This window comes from Canis lupus, chromosome 5 (genome assembly GCF_048164855.1).
Source record: "Canis lupus baileyi chromosome 5, mCanLup2.hap1, whole genome shotgun sequence".
NCBI classification, from domain to species: domain Eukaryota; kingdom Metazoa; phylum Chordata; class Mammalia; order Carnivora; family Canidae; genus Canis; species Canis lupus.
This window is the reverse complement of record NC_132842.1, coordinates 5,316,040-5,334,859: the sequence shown is the minus strand read 5'-3', so window position 1 is coordinate 5,334,859 and position 18,820 is coordinate 5,316,040. Positions and strand designations below refer to the sequence as shown.

At 37.9% G+C, this 18,820-nt stretch overlaps 1 protein-coding gene across 11 annotated transcripts in view; it reads right to left on the bottom strand.

Moving 5' to 3' along the window:
• The window catches only part of ABI1 (abl interactor 1), a 136,012-nt gene that overhangs the window by 37,499 nt on the left and 79,693 nt on the right, over positions 1 to 18,820 (bottom strand). The gene's annotated exons all lie outside the window — the stretch shown is intronic.

Genomic DNA, 18,820 nt, shown 5'->3' with positions numbered 1-18,820 from the left:
GGTTCACTTAAAGACTTTATAAAGTAAAGAAGAAAAAAAAAGACTTTATAAAGTATGTAGGTTTTTAAGAATGAATAGAAGAGGTAAATATGGAAATTATTCAAGGCAATCAATCATGTTGCAGATAAAAGGTATAAGAGAAAAGATGGTAAGTTAGAGCAGAGGTTACAAACTGGCATCATGCAGCTTACCTAATACTGGCCTTTATGGCTTAAAAATTTTGTTGTTGTTGTTTAATTGCTAACATTTAAACCTAGATAGTAGTCAGCACATAAGAAATAATTACACAACTACTCAATAATTTAAACTTTGTCCTAATGGTAGTGAGGAACTGGTAACAAATTTTAATTGGGTGACATCATCAAACCTGCATTCTAAAAGATCCCTGGAGTTAGAGCATCTATCTGGGTGGCTCAGTTGGTTAAGCATCTGCCCTCGGTTAAGCCATGATCCCAGATCCCAGGGTCCTAGGATTGAGCCTTCTTGCTCCCTCTCCCTCCTGCTTATGTGCTAATAAATAAAATCTTAAGGAAACAAACAAACAAACAAAAAAACAGATCCCTCTAGTAGAGGTGGTGAGGATAGACAGAACAAGAGCACTGGCCATGAGACCAGGCAGGAAGCAGTGACAATAGTCTAGGTGGAGAAGCAGCAAAGATGGAAACTGAAGATGGTCAAGGGGTATTGTCAGAAAAAAACCAAGATTCTATTAATGTTTAAAAATAACCTGTGTTAATGTTTAAGATTCTATTTCCAGAATTTAAAAAATTGAATGAGAGAGGATCTGCAATCAAAATATTCTCCCAACTCCAAAACAAGGTAAAGAAAATTCTCCTTCAGTGTCTAGAGTTTTTGCACATCTTACAAGAAAAGGCACTGCTCCCCCTGTCTGGGATATTTATAAACAGCCTTAGAAGAGATGGTGTTTTCCAGGAGAGCAAAAGGTAGGCTTGCTTTCTGTCCAGTGTAATAAAAATGTCAGCTCTGGGGCAAAGGTCAGGAAGGCTTATTGCCCATTATAAAAGATCTGGTCCCCTAAGCTGGGAGTTCTTTTCCTGCAATGGCCCCATCTCTGTGTGCAAACATCACTTGGCTCTCTTTTCAGTATCCTACAGAAATTGGGGCTAGTTACCTAGCACAAATGCTGACACTGGCTACTGCTATTGCCATGACCAATGACATCCTGCATCTGGCCCAAGAGTCTCATGTCTTTAATACTGTCTATGAAATTGTGGCAGGCTAACTTCTTAGCTTGCACAAAGGGTAAAAAAAAATCTTAAACCTTTCACAATTTTTGACAGTTTTGGAAATGAGGCAGAATTTCTTCTAGAAATGGAATGAAAGACCAGTTAACAGGAACCAGCTAAGTCCATGGGAATCATGAGTGAACATGCTGACCAAATGGGATGGTCAACCAAGCAATAAATGGTTTACTTAACCAGCTATTAATAAAGGCTAATTTGAGGATGTAGTTTCAAGGTGAATACCATTTTGTAGGTTCAAAGATAGCAGTCTGAATAATGCCCTAGTAACTGACCATCAACTTTCCATCAACCTGACAGTTGGCCTCAGCAGGTCTGCCCTATGAACAACTGGTACTAAGATTTATCTGGCAGAGGGAGTGGGGAACACAAAGGACTGTTCCTCTTAGACAATGTTACACCCCATGTTACACTGGGTGCCAAAGGAGAAAAACTACAACCACTGTGGTCAGAACCAGAAGAATCTTTAGAACTTCAGCTAGTTTGTTACATGCAGGGAAGGGGCACATAATGCTTATTAAAAGATGGCAACAGCTTACTATCTTCTTGCTCAGTCCCTCTTGCAGCCTATTTGGTCAACATTCAATTCATTCAAGATGAGTAAAAGTGGGGCATCTGCATGGCTGTCAGCTGAGCATCCGATTCTTGATTTCAGCTCAGGTTATGATCTCAGGGTTGTGAAATTTAGCCCTACATTGGGCTCCACACTCAACAGGTTTCTTCTTGGAATCCTCTTTTCCTCTTGCTCTACCCCTCCCTGCTGCATTCCCTCTCTAATAAATAAATCTTCAAAAAAATATATTAGTAAAAAAACCTCAGCATTTTTTGGCAGTGGGTCTGCTACAAAAGAGCTCTGCCTATACCACCCCGCCACCCACCCCACCCCAAAAATTTCACTAAGAGAAACTACTGTGGGCACTGACTAGTCTTCACGTTCTTTCTGTACTAAACTGGGTTTAAAATGATGAAAAAGGTGATTCACTAAAGAATGAGAAACTTGTCCAAAGAAATCTAGATGAAGTCTTGCTGTTGGACCTTATGGCCTTGGAAAACTCCTCTAATTCTTATGCTGAAATAAGCAAGAATTTAAGAGATATTATCTCGATAATGGAACAGCAAATAGCCTACATTATGTAGACTACTATAAACAATGCTGAAAAAATAAATAAAATAAAATAAAATAAAATAAAATAAAATAAAATAAAATAAAATAAAATAAAATAAAATAAATAAAAAAATAAAAACAATGCTGTCACTGTGCAGATCTTAGCCCAAGTCATCCAAAGGGCATGCGGTCATTTCTCTACCAGAAAGCAATGTGGCTGTAGCTCTGAGTGTCGTATTGATCAGCATATAGCTAGAGTATTGCTCAAAACTGAAAGGAAATACACCTTGTTTAGAGGTGCAGAGCTGCTCTCTCCCAATCTTCCCGATGGCCCAGCTTCGGCTGCTTTGCAAAGATAAATGGTGGTGGAGATGAGTTTTCCTAGTTCCCCAAGGGAACTGAAGATCAAACATACTCAGGTATGCTAGAACACTAGGGAGAGGTGGGATTCAAATTTTTATGGCTCTGTTACATACAGGAGCCCACATCCCCTTCATAACCATCATGTAGAGGAAGAGGGTACTTGTTTTCAGCTACCAACATTTGGGTAGGATTAACAGTGGGGAAACAGCAACTAACTCATACTTTTCAGTGCTATCTTTGGATCAATTCAGTGTATTACTACTGTTGTGCCTTCTACCACTGAGTATATAATTTACTGATATTTTGCATGCCTGTACTGTGAACGCTCCTAAGTGCCAGAGCAGATTATGACAAATGGGAAGAGCCCATGTAGAAAACACTGGTAGCTTTAGCACCCCACAATCCTTATCACCCCTTTGTGTACACATCTCCACACATAAGATGATTTTACTCACTGGGGCCTCTGGCAAGAGGAGCAGTTCCCACCAAAGGTATCCCTTTGGTTTTTGGATTCAATGCCTCCCTAAAAGAGCTACCAAGTGCACACTCCTTTTGAAGTTTCCCATTTGAGGATGGGTCAACTCAAACTCAATGACTACAAAGGTGGTTAGAGACTAACAAGCTTCTCTTATCACATTCAAGTGGTAAATTCAAGAATGCAGCCAGGCTGGCCCCTATGGTATTTTAGCTTTACACGAAAAAGTGACAGTTATCCCTTGGGGGAAGTTTTAACCTCCATTCTGCATAAATCAAAGCCACTGGCTCATTGAGGCCCTTGATTCATGGAGGATCTCATAAATGCCTGCACCTGGTTCACTAATGAATGATTCAATTACAATGAAACTATGGTGTTCAGAGTGCTGGTATGCTGTTCAATTTCAGGGCCAGCCACACAGAGCTGAAAATGGGTGTGGATGCTTTGCTCCATGGGCAGAACTCAAGTATGTTCTCATAGATCTGACCAATATTCCTCTTCATAAACCTTGTTATATTTTTACTGACTCTGGGTCTGTTACTAATGACCTAGCTATTTGGTCTACTACTTGGAAAACTACAAGCTGACATAATAAAAACTAGCCATAAACTGTTGGGGACAAATTGCAGTTGCTGATCAGATCATCTAGGTCACAAATATAGATGCCCATGGTAAGGGCCCATCATCTGATGAGATCATATGGAATGAAGCCTATAACCAGGCCTATATCGCCCAGACTGCCATCACTGCTGCAGGATCTATTACCACATGTACCATCATAGAACAGATATAGAGTAAAAGACTCTCTGTTCCTGATGCAGAGGCAATCAATGCATTCCACACTTGTAATTCCCAGAAGATCCACTTGTCTGATCTATTCTACTGACAGATTGGCTACATCAGATCTCTGACCTCCTTCTTCAGGCTATTAGTAGTATCTTACCATTGGTGACATTTTTTTTAGGCATGACACTGCTATTCCAATCCGATCAGCTGACTCCAGCACACCAATGTTAACCTTGATGCTAACCTGTGCCTCATTTTTCACTTTCCAAACCATTTGCAGTCTGTTTTTATTCTAAAAGTCACAACAATGGGCAGTTAGTCAAGGTGTTTGATGGCCTTCCATACTCCCTATCACCCACAGGCATCATGTATTGCTGAGTGCTGGAAGAACCTGCTCAAAAATCAACTCAAAAAATTCAGAAACAACTAGATTAAAAAATGGACAAAGGAGGGCACCTGGGTGGCTCAGTTGGTTAATGCCTTCGGCACAGGTCACGATCCCAGGGTCCTGCGATAGAGTTCTGCATCATGCTCCCCACTTAGCAGGAGTCTGCCTGTCCCTCTCCTTCTGCCTCTCCCCCACCCCACCTCACCCTGCCCCGGGCTCTTTCTCTCTCAAAAAAAAAAAAAAAGAAAAGAAAAGAAACAGACAAAGGATTTGGTTAGACATTTCTCCAAAGAAAATATACAAACCTATACAAACCTAGAGGTTCCTCTCCTATTATAGACTGTAATGCAATACAGGAGAGGCATCATCACAGGTATCACTCAGCCCTCTTCACATTTCTCTATGGAGCTTAGGCTTGGAAAAACTGGCACAAATACCAACACTGGCTCTTGCTATTGTCATGAATAATAAAGTCCTATGTCTATGACCCAGAAGTCTTGTATCTTCTAACAACATCTAGGAAACTATGGCAAGCTAACTTCCTAGCTTGCATAGATGGCAAAATCTCAGACCCTTCACAGTTCTTAAAATAAGCTTTCTTTTTTTTTTTTTAAAGATTTTATTTATTTATTTATGAGAGACACAGAAAGAGGCAGGCAGAGACATAGGCAGAGGGAGAAGCAGGCTCCATGCAGGGAGCCTGATGTGGGATTCGATCCTGGGTCTCCAGGATCACGCCCTGGGCTGAAGGCAGATGCTCAACCACTGAGCCACCCAGGCATCCCAAAATAAGCTTTCTTTTTATAGTGAAACAATTCATACTCGGGCCAGTCCCCTCCTCTTCGGTAATTTGGAAGATTATCTGATATAGTCACTCATGTTATAAATTATAGTTAAGAAGCTACATTTTTTAATGCCTTCACTTATCTTTTAAATTCTTTCCTTTTCTGGGGCACTTGTGTGCCACAGTGGGTTAAGAATCTGACTCTGGGGGCACCTGGATGGCTCAGCAGTTGAGCATCTGGCTTCGGCTTAGGTCGTGATCCTGGGATCTGGGATCAAGTCCCACATCCAGTTCCCTGCGAGGAGCCTGCTTCTCCCTCTGCCTATGTCTCTGCCCCTCTCTCTCTCTCTCTCTCTCTCTCTCTCAGTCTGTGTTCTCTCATGAATAAATAAATAAATTTAAAAAAAAAGAGTCTGACTCTTGGTTGCAGCTCACGTCATGATCTTATGGGTGGTGAGACTGAGCCCCACATGGGGCTTGGTACTCAGTGGAGAGTTGGCTTGAAGATTCTATCCCTCTGCCCCTCCCCCTACAGGCACATGTATATGTGCATGTGTGCACGTGCGCTCTCTCTTTCTCTAAAATAAATATATAAATCTCTTTTAAAAGATAAACTCCTTCTCTAACATAAGTTTAATTTGGTCAAGCTAAATTCTGATTGACATGGAATTAAGTTTGGAGATTCATAATTCCATAGAAAATACTGAGATTTCATTGGAGGGTAAAAAACATGGACCAACACTCACCTTGGTTTGCTCTTAACTCCCCGAACACTCATCTCTGTGTCCTTTGCAAGGTCACTTTACAGATGTAATGCCTCTGTACTGAATCTAAGTTCTCTATGCTTTATAACCTCTCCTTGGCAAACTCATCCACATTCAAGTTTAAATTGCCATTTATATACACATAAACTTTATTCTAGACCTCCTCTGATGTGCAGAATTGTACGAAAGAGGGATCCTTGGGTGGCGCAGCGGTTTAGCGCCTGCCTTTGGCCCAGGGCGTGATCCTGGAGACCCAGGATCGAATCCCACGTCGGGCTCCCAGTGCATGGAGCCTGCTTCTCCCTCTGCCTGTGTCTCTGCCTCTCTCTCTCTCTCTGTGACTATCATAAATAAATAAAAATTAAAAAAAAAAAAAAAAAGATTTGTATGAAAGGTGTGACAGGGGCACCTGGGTGGCTCAGCTGGTTCACCGTCTGATACTTGGTTTCCTCTCAGATCATGATCTTGGGGTCATGAGATCAAGCCCTGCATCAGGCTCCACACTCAGCATGGAGTCTGCTGGAGATTCTTGTTCTCTCTCTCTCTCTCTCTGGCCCTCCCCCTACTTGCATGTTTTCTCTCTCTAAAATAAATAAATAGGGACACCTGGGTGGCTCAGAGGCTAAGCGTCTGCCTTCAGCTCAGGGCATGATCCTGGAGTCCCAGGATCAAGTCCCACATGCGGCTCCCTGCATGGAGCCTGCTTCTCACTCTGCCTGATTCTCTGTGTGTGTGTGTCTCTCATGAAAAACTAAATAAAATAAATAAATCTTTTTAGAAAGTGCAACATTCTCCTCAGATATGCCAATGGTACCTCAAAATGAAAATGCCCCAAATCAAACACATAGTCTACTCAACTCTATGGTTGAATAGGAAACTCAATGTTCCTGTAACAGTTTTCTATCAAGTTAATTAAGTCAGATATCTAGCACCTACTTCATATCCAATATCACTAAATCTTGTCATATTTACCTTTGGTGAGGATGTGGAGAAAAAGGTTAGAACCCTTGTGCACACTGTTAATGGGAATGCAAATGAGCACAGCCTCTATGTAAAACAATATGGAGGTTCCTCAAGCAATCAAAAATAGAACTACTGTATGATCCAGCAATTCCACCTGAGTACTTATCGAAGAAAATAAAAAACTACTTCAAAATATATATGCACTCCCATGTTCACCACGGCATTGTTTATAATACCCAAGATATGGGGGGAAAACATCGAAGTGTCCATCAATGGATGAATGGATAAAGAAGCTGTGGTAAATATATACACCACCACAATGGTATACTATACTATGGAGTACTTTTCAGCCATTAAAAAGTATAAAATATTGCCATTCGCAACAACATAAATGGACCTTGAAAGTATTATGCTAAGTGAAATAAGACAGAGAAAGATAAATACCATACAATTTCACTTATATGTGGAATCTAAAAAAACCAACAAATGAAAAAATAAGCCCACTGATACAAAGAACACATCAGTGGTTGCCAGAGGCAGGGACTGGACAAAATGGGTTAAAGGAGTCAAAATAAGTAAGTCATAGGGATGTAATATGCAATATGGTGACTATCGTTAATAACACTGTACAGTATATTTGGAAGTTGCTAAGAATAAATCTTAAAAGTCTTCATCCTGGGGATCCCTGGGTGGCTCAGCGGTTTGGTGCCTGCCTTCGGCCCGGGGCATGATCCTGGAGTCCAGGGTTTGAGTCCTGCATCGGGCTCCCTGCATGGAGCCTGCTTCTCCCTCTGCCTGTGTCTCGGCCTCTTTCTCTCTCTGTATCTCTCATGAATAAATGAATAAAATCTTTAAAAAAAAAAAAAAGTCTTCATCACAAGAAAATAATTTTTGTTAACTATGTTTGGGGACACATGTTAACTAGACTTACTGTGGTGATCACCTTGCAATATATACAAACATTGAATCACTCTGTGGTATAGCTGAAATTAATGTCAATTATACCTTTATTTAAAAACATACATATATGCAAACCATATAGACACCATTAAGGTGTCTCCAACACCTTAATCCTAGTCAATCTACTGTGTCATCTCTCACTTTGGTTATTGCAAAAGCCTTCTAACTGGTCCACTTGTATCCAGTCTATCCCCTTTCTAATCTGTTCTTTACAGTGTAACCATAGTCATCTTTACAAAATCAGTAAACTTGAGAAAACAAAATGAAAAACTCTGAAGACAGCTCACCTGCTTAAATCCTATTAAAAGAATATCCTACATGGCTCCCAGTCTTCATGGGAAAAACAAATTCAAAACGGCTCAAGTTCTTTCCCTATTTCTTTCAAATATCATGGTATCCACAATTCTCCTTAAAATCATCTTTGTCACCCTTCCTATCTGCCCTACACACTGCAGACATATTCAGGACACTATTTCAAGTTACCTGAAGTTTTTTTTTTCTGAGTCCACTTCCTCCCCAGTTTCCCAAGTACAAATCACAAAAGTCCTAATCATAACCCTTCCTGCAATGTACAACCCTCCATATGGGAGGGTGAGTGAATACAGCAGGTAGGAGGAGGGGAACAGACTTGGAACATTTGTATAACAACAGCATGCATATGCTCACCAAGCCAAAGTTAGCTTTTTCAGGGAGATTAATTCCTTCTTACACTTGCATTTCCTTACTTTCACATTTTTTTCATCTTTAGATAGCAAAATAAGCAGTTTGATACCAAGAAAATTGGTTTTCAATTATAATATACTGGAGATAACATTTAAGAGTTATCCTAGTTACCCATCTGATCACTATGCAGCAATCCCTAGACCTATGAAGCATAGCTGAAAACCACTGATTTAAAGAAAATACACATATATACACAAATGTGAAATCAGAAAACCTAGGTTTGAACACTGGCTTTTTCACATACTAGTTGTGATATTTTATACAGCTTTTAAGCTCACTAAAATTCCATTTTGCTTATATAAAATGGGGATGGGATAACAAAAGAATATTGCTTGATATAAAAGTACTAAAAAAAATTAGCCAAGTCTGAATCTTACTTATCAATCTATCCAATCTACAATCCTGCAGTTAAGGGAAAGTATTTCTAAAATGTGAAAACATGGACATACCACATTGTGTATTAGAAATAATGAATGTTGAATCTGGAATGCACTAAGCCAAATGCAGAAAGAAAAAAACTGCATTATCACTTAACTGTAAAATCTAAAAAAAGTCACACACACAGAAGGAGATGGGGTGGAGAGGTGCAGGAAATGAAGAATCTAAAAAGCTGAACGCCAAAAAGCAAAGCAGAAGATGGTTACCAGACTCTGGGAGTGGGTATTGGGGAGATATTAGTCAAAGGCTACAAAGTTGCAGTTAATAGAATGAATAAGCCTAGAGATCTAATGTGCAGCATTATGACTACAGTTAATAACACAGTACTGAATACTGGAAATTTACAAAGAGTAAATTTCAGGTGCTCTCATCACATACACAAAAGGTAACTCTGTGAGAAGAAGGTACCTTAAGTTAATTAGCTTTACTACAATAATCATTTCACTATGTATATGTACATCAAATCATGTTGTAAACCTTATTAATTATGCATAATTTTTATTTTAAAAGATAAAAAAGGACGATTAACATGATTTATGTTCCAATCTCCAGTTTTGCCACTAGCAATAGTAGGATTTTAGAAGACTCCTCAAAGTCAGTCTAATGAGCATTAAGATTCTGGAAGCTTGAAACTCAATGATTCCAAGATAAACAAGTCCTACAGACTAAAATTCATTTAAAAGAAAAACAAATATTACATATGTGCCTATCAGCAGGACAAACTAAAGAAAAGCTAGAAACACAAAAATTCTGATAAATGATTAGATCATGTTTGATGATTTAGGACTTTATAAAAGAAGAGATCAGGTCAAAATAGAATGCACATGGAGATAAATTTCGAAGTAAAAGATAGAATGAACATGTTCAAAGGATCTTTTAAGATAAGAGTACATTCCTAAAGACTTTATATGTAATTCAAAGCTCAAAAAAATCAAACAACTAAGTTTAACACAGGATAGTGTTTGTTTTCTGCCTAAGTGTCAAATGACAATAAAATAATTTAACAATTTTCCTTGTCCAGTTTTGGAATTATGCAATGGTTTGTAGAATTTTTTAATCTGAAGAAAGTCTTCACATTTTTAAAATAATTTTTCAGGGGATCCCTGGGTGGCTCAGCGGTTTGGCACTTGCCTTTGGCCCAGGGCACGGTCCTGGAGTCCCAGGATCGAGTCCTGAATCAGGCTCCCGGCATGGAGCCTGCTTCTTCCTCCTCCTGTGTCTCTGCCTCTCTCTCTCTGTGTGTCTATCATAAATAATAAATAAATAAATAAATAAATAAATAAATAAATAAATCTTTAAAAAATAAAATAATTTTTCAATTTTATTATTTTTTTAAAAGATTTTATTCATTTATTCATGAGAGAGAGAGAGGCAGAGACACAGCAGAGGGAGAAGCAGGCTCCATGCAAGGAGCCCGACATGGAACTTGATCCCGGGACTCCAGGATCAGTCCCTGGGCCGAAGGCAGGTGCCAAACTGCTGAGCCACCCAGGGATCCCAATTTTTCAATTTTATATCTCATGTTGCATTTTCAGCACACAAAATGAAATTGTACTACAATGGGCTGGTAACAATGACATAGTTGCAACAGTCTAATAAAAAGCAAAGGAGGTCTCTGATTCGGGTAATGTAAGAGGCATCATCTAGAGCTAGATAACAGTAAATTCTTTTGACAGACTCAGTATGACAAGTACAAATAATATGCAGAGTTGTGAGAAAGAAACATGACAATGGGGAATATAAGATAAATCAACAGAAGTGATCAGAACATTCTGGATAAAGCCATAACAAAGTCTCTCCCCATCTAGTTATAAATAAGGTTTAAAAAAAGACGGGGGGATCCCTGGGTGGCTCAGCGGTTTAGCGCCTGCCTTTGGCCCAGGGCGCGATCCTGGAGTCCCGGAATCGAGTCCCACGTCAGGCTCCCTGCATGGAGCCTGCTTCTCCCTCTGCCTGTGTCTCTGCCTTTCTCTATCATGAACAAATAAATAAATCTTTAAAAAAAAAAAAAAGAGGGGGGTGGGGAACAGTGAAATTGGAGTTTGAAAAATTAACCTGAAGAAAAAAAAAAAAAAAAACTATGTAACCTTGAAAGTATAAGATACACCCACTTACCAACCAGACATCTCTCTCATTCCCCCACTCTCATCCAATGGAGTATTGATGCCAAATCTTCCAAACTGATCTATAACTTCAATGCCTCCCAATAAAAATCCCAACAGATCTTTTATGGTTTCAAAATATATACTGAATAGCAAGCAAAGGAGAAAGAATCACCAAGATAAGGTTAAAAAAAATTACAAAGAAGAAGGGACTTGCTCGTTGAGATTTATTATAAAGCCATATTAAATAAGACAAACTCAATAAAAGAGAACTCAGAAACAAGTTCACACAAGGAAACTTGGTATCTTACACTGATGACACAACAGTAGGAAGGAATACATTATTCAAATGGGCAACCAGTTTCCATGTAGAAAGAAACACTAAAACTGGATCCCTACCTCATACTCTAGGGAAAAAAATCAATTCCAGATCCATTAAATGCAAATGCAAATAAGCAGCATATTTATATTTGAAATATTATACATGAATATGAACCACTATGAATGAACTATATACATGAAGTACAGATAAATCTTAGAAACATAATGCTTAATTTTTAAAAAGTAAAGCTAGACTACAAATAATATGAATCTATTTTTACTAAACCCAAATGTAAACAAAATTAACAATTGTTTAGGAATACATATTTATGTGATAAACTTTTTTGAAGGACAAGGAAATAAGCATTCTGTTGGGAGTAAGGATTGAAGCACATAGGTATAAGAAACATAACTGATCATCTTCTAGTTAACTTTAGTGGTGGATTCACAAATGTTTTATTATTACAAATACTGTTACATGCATTACATGTAATGCATTTATTCTTCTGAATGTATTAAGTATAATTTATTATTATATTATATATATATAATATATATATATTATTATGCAATGTAATGCATACATTCTTCTGAATGTATTAAGTATAATTTTTCAAAAGTCTTTAATCACAAACAAAATACTAAATAGAGCATGAGAAAAAGAAATGTTAGTATTCATCAAGCAGCATCAAGGAACTCCATAAAGAAGCTTCATTTTAGCCATCCATATTTGGCAGACCAAAAAGGAGGAAGATGGGGTACAAAGGAAAATTACAAGAAGAGGAAAGAGCATAAGCAAAGGCAAAAAGACATGAAAATACAACACCTGCTTAAGATGTACGAGAAAATTTTTAACAGCATGAATACAAATAAGTTAAACTCTGCTCTCATTAAAAGTTATTAAAGGAGGGGCTCCTGGGTGGCTCAGTTGGTTAAGAGTCTGCCTTTGCCTCAGATCATGATCCCAGGGTCCTGGGATGGGTGCCCTGCATTGGGCTCCCTGCTCAGCAGGGAGTCTGCCTCTCCCTCTGCCTGCCATTCCATCCTGCTTATGTGTTCGCGTTGTCAAGCAAATACAAAATCTTAAAAAAAAAAAAAAAGTTATTAAAGGAATACTAAGGAATTTAGAAAATAAAATTTGGCAATTTCTTTTTAAAGGGTCAAACAGGTTCTTTATAATATAAGCAGATCAGGAATTGAATAGGTAAAATATTTTGTAGAAAACTAAGGTTCTAATTAAATTAAAGTATTCTAATACTTTATTCTAATTTAATTCTAATTAAAGTGATTCTATTTAGAAATGAAAACATTATTTTCCAAAACAAATATTGAAATACGACAAATTTTGTAAGTAGACAAGATTTTTAAATTATATTTTAAGATACAATTATTTTAAACTATTATATTGAAATATGGTGTTTTAATTATGTTCTCTTTCCTTTCCTTTACCAATTGGGGGCGGGAGGCAGAAAAACATGCTTTTTATAGATCCTCCAAAAAAAATTCCTTTCTAATTATCAAAAGACAGAAACCAGAGCAAAAAAGAAGTACAACATAACAAAACTACTCAGTATTTCACATATTTTCTATCATGTTGGAAGGCCTACTATCCTCACAACCACCACTTCCAATACAGGGAGGGCATTATAGGTTTCAAGCAAAGAATCGTGTGTGTGTGTGTGTGTGTGTGTGTGTGTGTGTGTGTGTGGTGTATGTATGTAAAAGCACAATAAATGTTTGCTGAAAGAATAACTACAGAATGAAAAATCGAAACAGTTTTGCCCTGAATAGAAAACGGAGAGGAGTATAAAAAGGATAGAAAAAGTGTAAAAAGAGTCCTGAGACAAGCCACACAGAGAAAGCCTTCAGCCAAGAAAGAAACAATCTTTGTTTGTTACTGCTTATTTGGACCAGACTCTGGAAATGGCTCTATGCCCAAAATTCTGTGTTACAGAGCTTTGTTCAATAAGCTTGAAACAAGGTCCCAATCAACTGCAAAGTTAACTTGATTCAGAATGACCTATATATATACACACTATAAAATAGATCTATTTAGAAAAGAGCTGCAGAATAAGACTGGTGGAAAAACATAATCTAAAACACTTGAATCAGAATTATTCCAAAATACTTTATCCTGGGAAAAACTGGATTTGTTACTAACACTTTGGCCCATATCCAATTTTTAGTACTACCCAATGACATTTTTGTCACCCAATGACATTTTTGTCACCCAATGACATTTTTGTCTCCTCTTCTGCTTAAGAATACACAATGTTGAACACTACACATGGTGATTATACATCTACCTCAAAAAAGAATTTTTTTGCGCTTAATTTTGTGATAACCATTTTGATCCAAACTAGGATCTAAGGTAAAAATGAACTTTTAAGAGAATATTAGATCACAGTTTATCTTCCAAATACCAGGTCATAAATTTGTACTTAGTACTAAGAATTAACTTTCTAAAAAATATTTTGTGAGTGCTCCTCCCTTCTTAAAAAGATAATATTATGTACCTAAAATTCTGTTGAGGAGGCGCCTGGGTGGCTCAGTCAGTTAAACATCTGCCTTCAGCTCAGGTCACGATCCCAAGGTCCCTGGATCAAGCCCCACATCAGGCTCCCTGCTTTGTGGGGAGTCTGCTTCTCCCTCTGCCCCCTCATCCTGCTTGTGAGCACTCTCCCCTTCTCTTAAATAAATAAAATCTTTTAGAAATAAAAAAAAATAAAATTCTGTATAGAAATATCACCTATTATAGTCTAATGACTAAGAGCACAAGCTCAAGAACTAGACTGCATTGATTTAAAAGTAGACTCTTGGGACACCTGGGTGGCTCAGTGGTTGGGCGCCTACCTTTGGCTTAGGTAGTGATCTCGGGATCTGAGACTGAATACCACATCAGGGTCCCTGCAAGGAGCCTGCTTCTCCCTCTGCCTATGTCTCTGCCACTCTCTCCCTCTCTCTGTGCTTCTCATGAATAAATAAATCTTTATAAATAAATAAATAAATCTGAATGAATGAATGAATGAATGAAGTACTCTACACTTACTAGCTGTGTGATCTTGGGTAAGTGACTTAACCTCTCCATGCCCTCAGTTTCTTATTGTACAGATGAGATATTAAAAAACAACAACAACAAAAAACCACACCATGACTGTGAGGATTCAACAAGTTAATTTACATAAAGGATTTTCAGCATGGTCTTACATGGAGAAAGAACTAAATAAATGTTAGCTTTTACTATTATCCTGTTCTCTAATCCATATCCAAGCATTTCACTGAGTTTACTAGATGTTAAACCAGTTAAAGCTTAAAGCTAATAATACAACTCTTACAATCAATCTTAGAAATTAAAAACTGTTACTTAGTTCATTTAAGAAGAGCAGCCACATTAAACATATAAGGAGGATAAACCAGTATTCCCAGAAAAAAAAAGAAGCAAATCCAACACTTTGAAAAGATTTTAATTATACTCAATAGTAACCATTTCTGCGCCTACTCTTTTCTTTCATATTATCATAAAAGTACTTTTGGTACTGGGGCGCCCAGGTGGCTCAGTGGTTAACTGTCTGCCTTTGGCTCAGGTCATGAAGTCCTGGGATGCCCTCTGTTTGGGCTCTCTGCTCAGCAGGGAGCTGCTTCTCCATCTTCCTGACACTTCCCCTGTATATGCCCCCCACCCTGCCTCTCTGTGTCAAATAAATAAAATCTTTTTTTAAAAAAAGTATTTTTGGTCCTATAATTCCTACAAGTAAAAACCACATTTGGAGATATTCCCAGAGAGGATATTTAAAGGTACAAACTGGTGCTTTAGATTAAATTCAGAGGACTGATGATACATTAATGGCTCTCCCTTCTTAGAATTCCACCAAAATGAATGCCAAAAAATTAATATATAATAATAAATATTTTACATAAGTAATTCATAAAATATATATATTTAAATACATTTTTTAAATATAAGGACAAGGAGAAATAAAAGAAGAAAAATCAGTGGACAAGAACTTCCAATAAATGTTTGGGTATCAGAAAGCAAACAGAATCAAGGTAACTGATTAAGACAGAAGAGGCACCTAGGTGGCTCAGTCATTTGGGTGACTGAATCTTGATTTTTGCCTCAGGGTCATGGGATCAAGCCCTGCAACAGGCTCTGCACTGGACATGGAGGTTGCTTAATATTCTCTTTGCCCCTCCCCACTCACATGCACTCTCTCTCTTTAAAAAAAAAGGGGGGGGGGCGAGGGACAGAAGCAGCTAGAACCCAAAATGCCTAGAGAAAGCAAGACAATTTATCCTAAAAATAATAATAACAACAACCCTTGAGAGGCTCAGAATTTGGAAGTGACTGGTTCTACAGACTACAAAAGTGAGAAATAGAATCAAAATGATGAGATACTGACACTCACTAGGACAGCTACAAGAAAAATATAAACAGATAAAAGAGGATTTGTGGGGATGTAGAGATATTGACCCTCTCACACATTGCTGGTAAAATGTAAAATGCACAATCACTTTGAAAAACAACTGGCAATTTTTTGAATGGTTAAACACGGAATTACCATGATGCCACAAGTCCACTCCTAGGTATATAACCTAGGAGTTATATATGAAAATCTATGTCCACAAAGAAACTTGTATGTAAATATTGAGGTTCCAGCATAATCATAACAGCTACAGAGTAGAAACAATCCAAATGTCCATTAACTGATAATTAAATAAAATGATATATTCACAGAATAGACATTTGGCAATAACATGGAATAAGTACTGATACATACTACAACAGAATAAACCTTAAAAACACCCTAAGTGAAAGAGGCCATCACAAAGAACCACACATTATTACGAGTCCATTTATACAAAATATCCAGAATAAGCATATATATAGAGATTAAAAAGTAGACTACTAGTTGCTTATGGCTGGGTATAGAGAGGATACAGGAATTGGGAAGCGCTAGCAAAGGAGTACAAGGGTTTCTTTTTGGAGTAATGACAGTGTTCCAAAATAGCTTGTGCTGATAGATGCATACTTCTATGAATATTATCAAAAGTCACACAACTGTACATTTTAAGTGGATGAACCACACAGTATGTGAATTATATCTCAATAAAACTGTTTTTAAAAGTGAGGAACAGAGAGCTCGGGTGGCTCAGTCAGTTGAGTATCAGACTTCAGCTGGGGTCACATGACCTCAAGGTCCTAGGATCAAGTCCCATGGTTGGCTCCCTGCTCAGCCAGGAATCTGCTTGTCCCTCTCCCTCTGCCACTCCACCGGCTCAATGCTGGTGTGCACAGTGCACACTGTCCTCTCTCCCAAGAAAATAAATAAAATTTAAAATAAATAAAAGAGAGGAAACAAAGCTAAAAGTTGGATAACCTGAGTGTCTATATAGTAATAGTGGACTTCCCTATCAGTCCTTCCACTCACCATGTTCTCAGAATGCCAGAATTCCTCCATGAATGCAACTCTCATGAAAAAAATTAGAAAATTCTCCAAAGCAGAAATTTAACAGCTTAAGAATAGACTTCTATATATTGAAAATCTGGTGTGCCCCTGCTTAAAAAGCCCAATCACTCATCAAGTGACAATCTGTCACATAGTTTCTACTTAAGCATCTAAGTTCCTCATTCTTAAATAGAAACAGACAACCAAGGATGACTAGACTATTTAAGGCGGTATTTCATAAAGGGAGGGAAAAAAACGCTATTAAAATTTTTTTCAGAGACCAGAGAAATACTTAAAAACTAGGACTTACATGCAGAAGAATTAAACATTATCTATTAATAAGAAAGAATTTAACTTATGAAAAAGAACAAGAAAACTAAAAAATTAGCAAGTAGCCTCAAAACAGCATAAATATGGGCCATCTCATAGACTCCCAGCCTGGTACTTCTCCAATGTCTCCTCTTAAAGTTGCACCTGATTCTATTACCAGTTTTCATCCAAATCTACTGGGGAATAGGATAATTCTGTTTTTATTTCTTAGCCAAGAATCACTGGATCCTAAAAGTTTTGTGAGGAGACATGGCAAGGAACAGTCAATCATACACATAAAATGGTGGAGCAAAGCCAAAAATGTATTTAATACCCCTAACCTAATGAACATCATAGCATCACCTACCCAACTTAAACATACTCAGAACACTTACATTAGCCTACATTTGACACAAAGCCTTTTCTAACAAAGTGTTCAATATCTCATGTAATTTATTGAATATCGTACTAAAAGTAAAAAACAAAATGGCTGTGTGGGTACAGAATGGTGTTACGTGTATCAGCTGTTTCACCCTCGTGATCATGTGGCTGACAGCTGAGATGCTGCTGCCCAGCATCACAAAAGAATATCGTACAATGTATTGCTAGCCAGGAAATTATCAAAATTCAAAGTACAGATTCTACTGAATGCAGTATCATTCTTACACTGTCATAAAGTCAAAGAAATCTTAAGTCAAACCATTATAAATAGGACACCATCTGTACTTTTAAAAGGCCACAAAAAAAAAAAAAAAAAGACCAAGAAGATGGCACCGAAGGTGAGGAAGGAAGCCCCTGCCCCTCCCAAAGCCAAAGCCAAGACCAAAGCAAAGGCTTTGAAAGCTAAGAAAGCGGTGCTGAAAGGCGTGCACAGTCACAAAAAAAAGATCCATACGTCACCTACATTCCAACCACCCAAGACCCTGCGTCTCCGAAGGCAGCCCAAATATTCTCGAAAGAGCGTCCCAAGGAGAAACAAGCTTGATCACTATGCCATCATCAAGTTCCCCCTGACTACTGAGTCAGCCATGAAGAAAATAGAAGACAACAACACACTTGTGTTCATTGTGGATGTCAAGGCCAATAAGCACCAGATCAAACAGGCTGTGAAGAAGCTCTATGACACTGATGTGACCAAGGTCAACACCTTGATCAGGTCTGATGGAGAGACAAAAGCATATGTTCAACTGTCTCCTGACTATGATGCTTTGGATGCTGCCACAAAATTGGGATCATCTAAACTGAGTCCAGCCGGCTATAAATCTAAATATAAATTTTTTTCTCAATCAATCAATTAATAAACAAAATATAAAATAAAAAATTAAATAATAAAATAAAATAATATAATAAAAAAGAAAGAAAAAAGAAAAAGGAAAGGAAAAGGAAAAGGAAGAAAAGAAAGAAAAGAAAAGAAAAGAAAAGAAGAGAAGAGAAGAGAAGAGAAGAGAAGAGAAGAGAAGAGAAGAGAAGAGAAGAGAAGAGAAAAAAGAAAAAAGAAAAAAGAAAAAAGAAAAAGACAAGACCAGTATGGGGGCAGCAGCCCAGGTGGCTCAGCAGTTTAGCACTGCCTTCGGCCCAGGGTGTAGTCCTGGAGACCCGGGATCAAGTCCCTGCATGGAGCCTGCTTCTC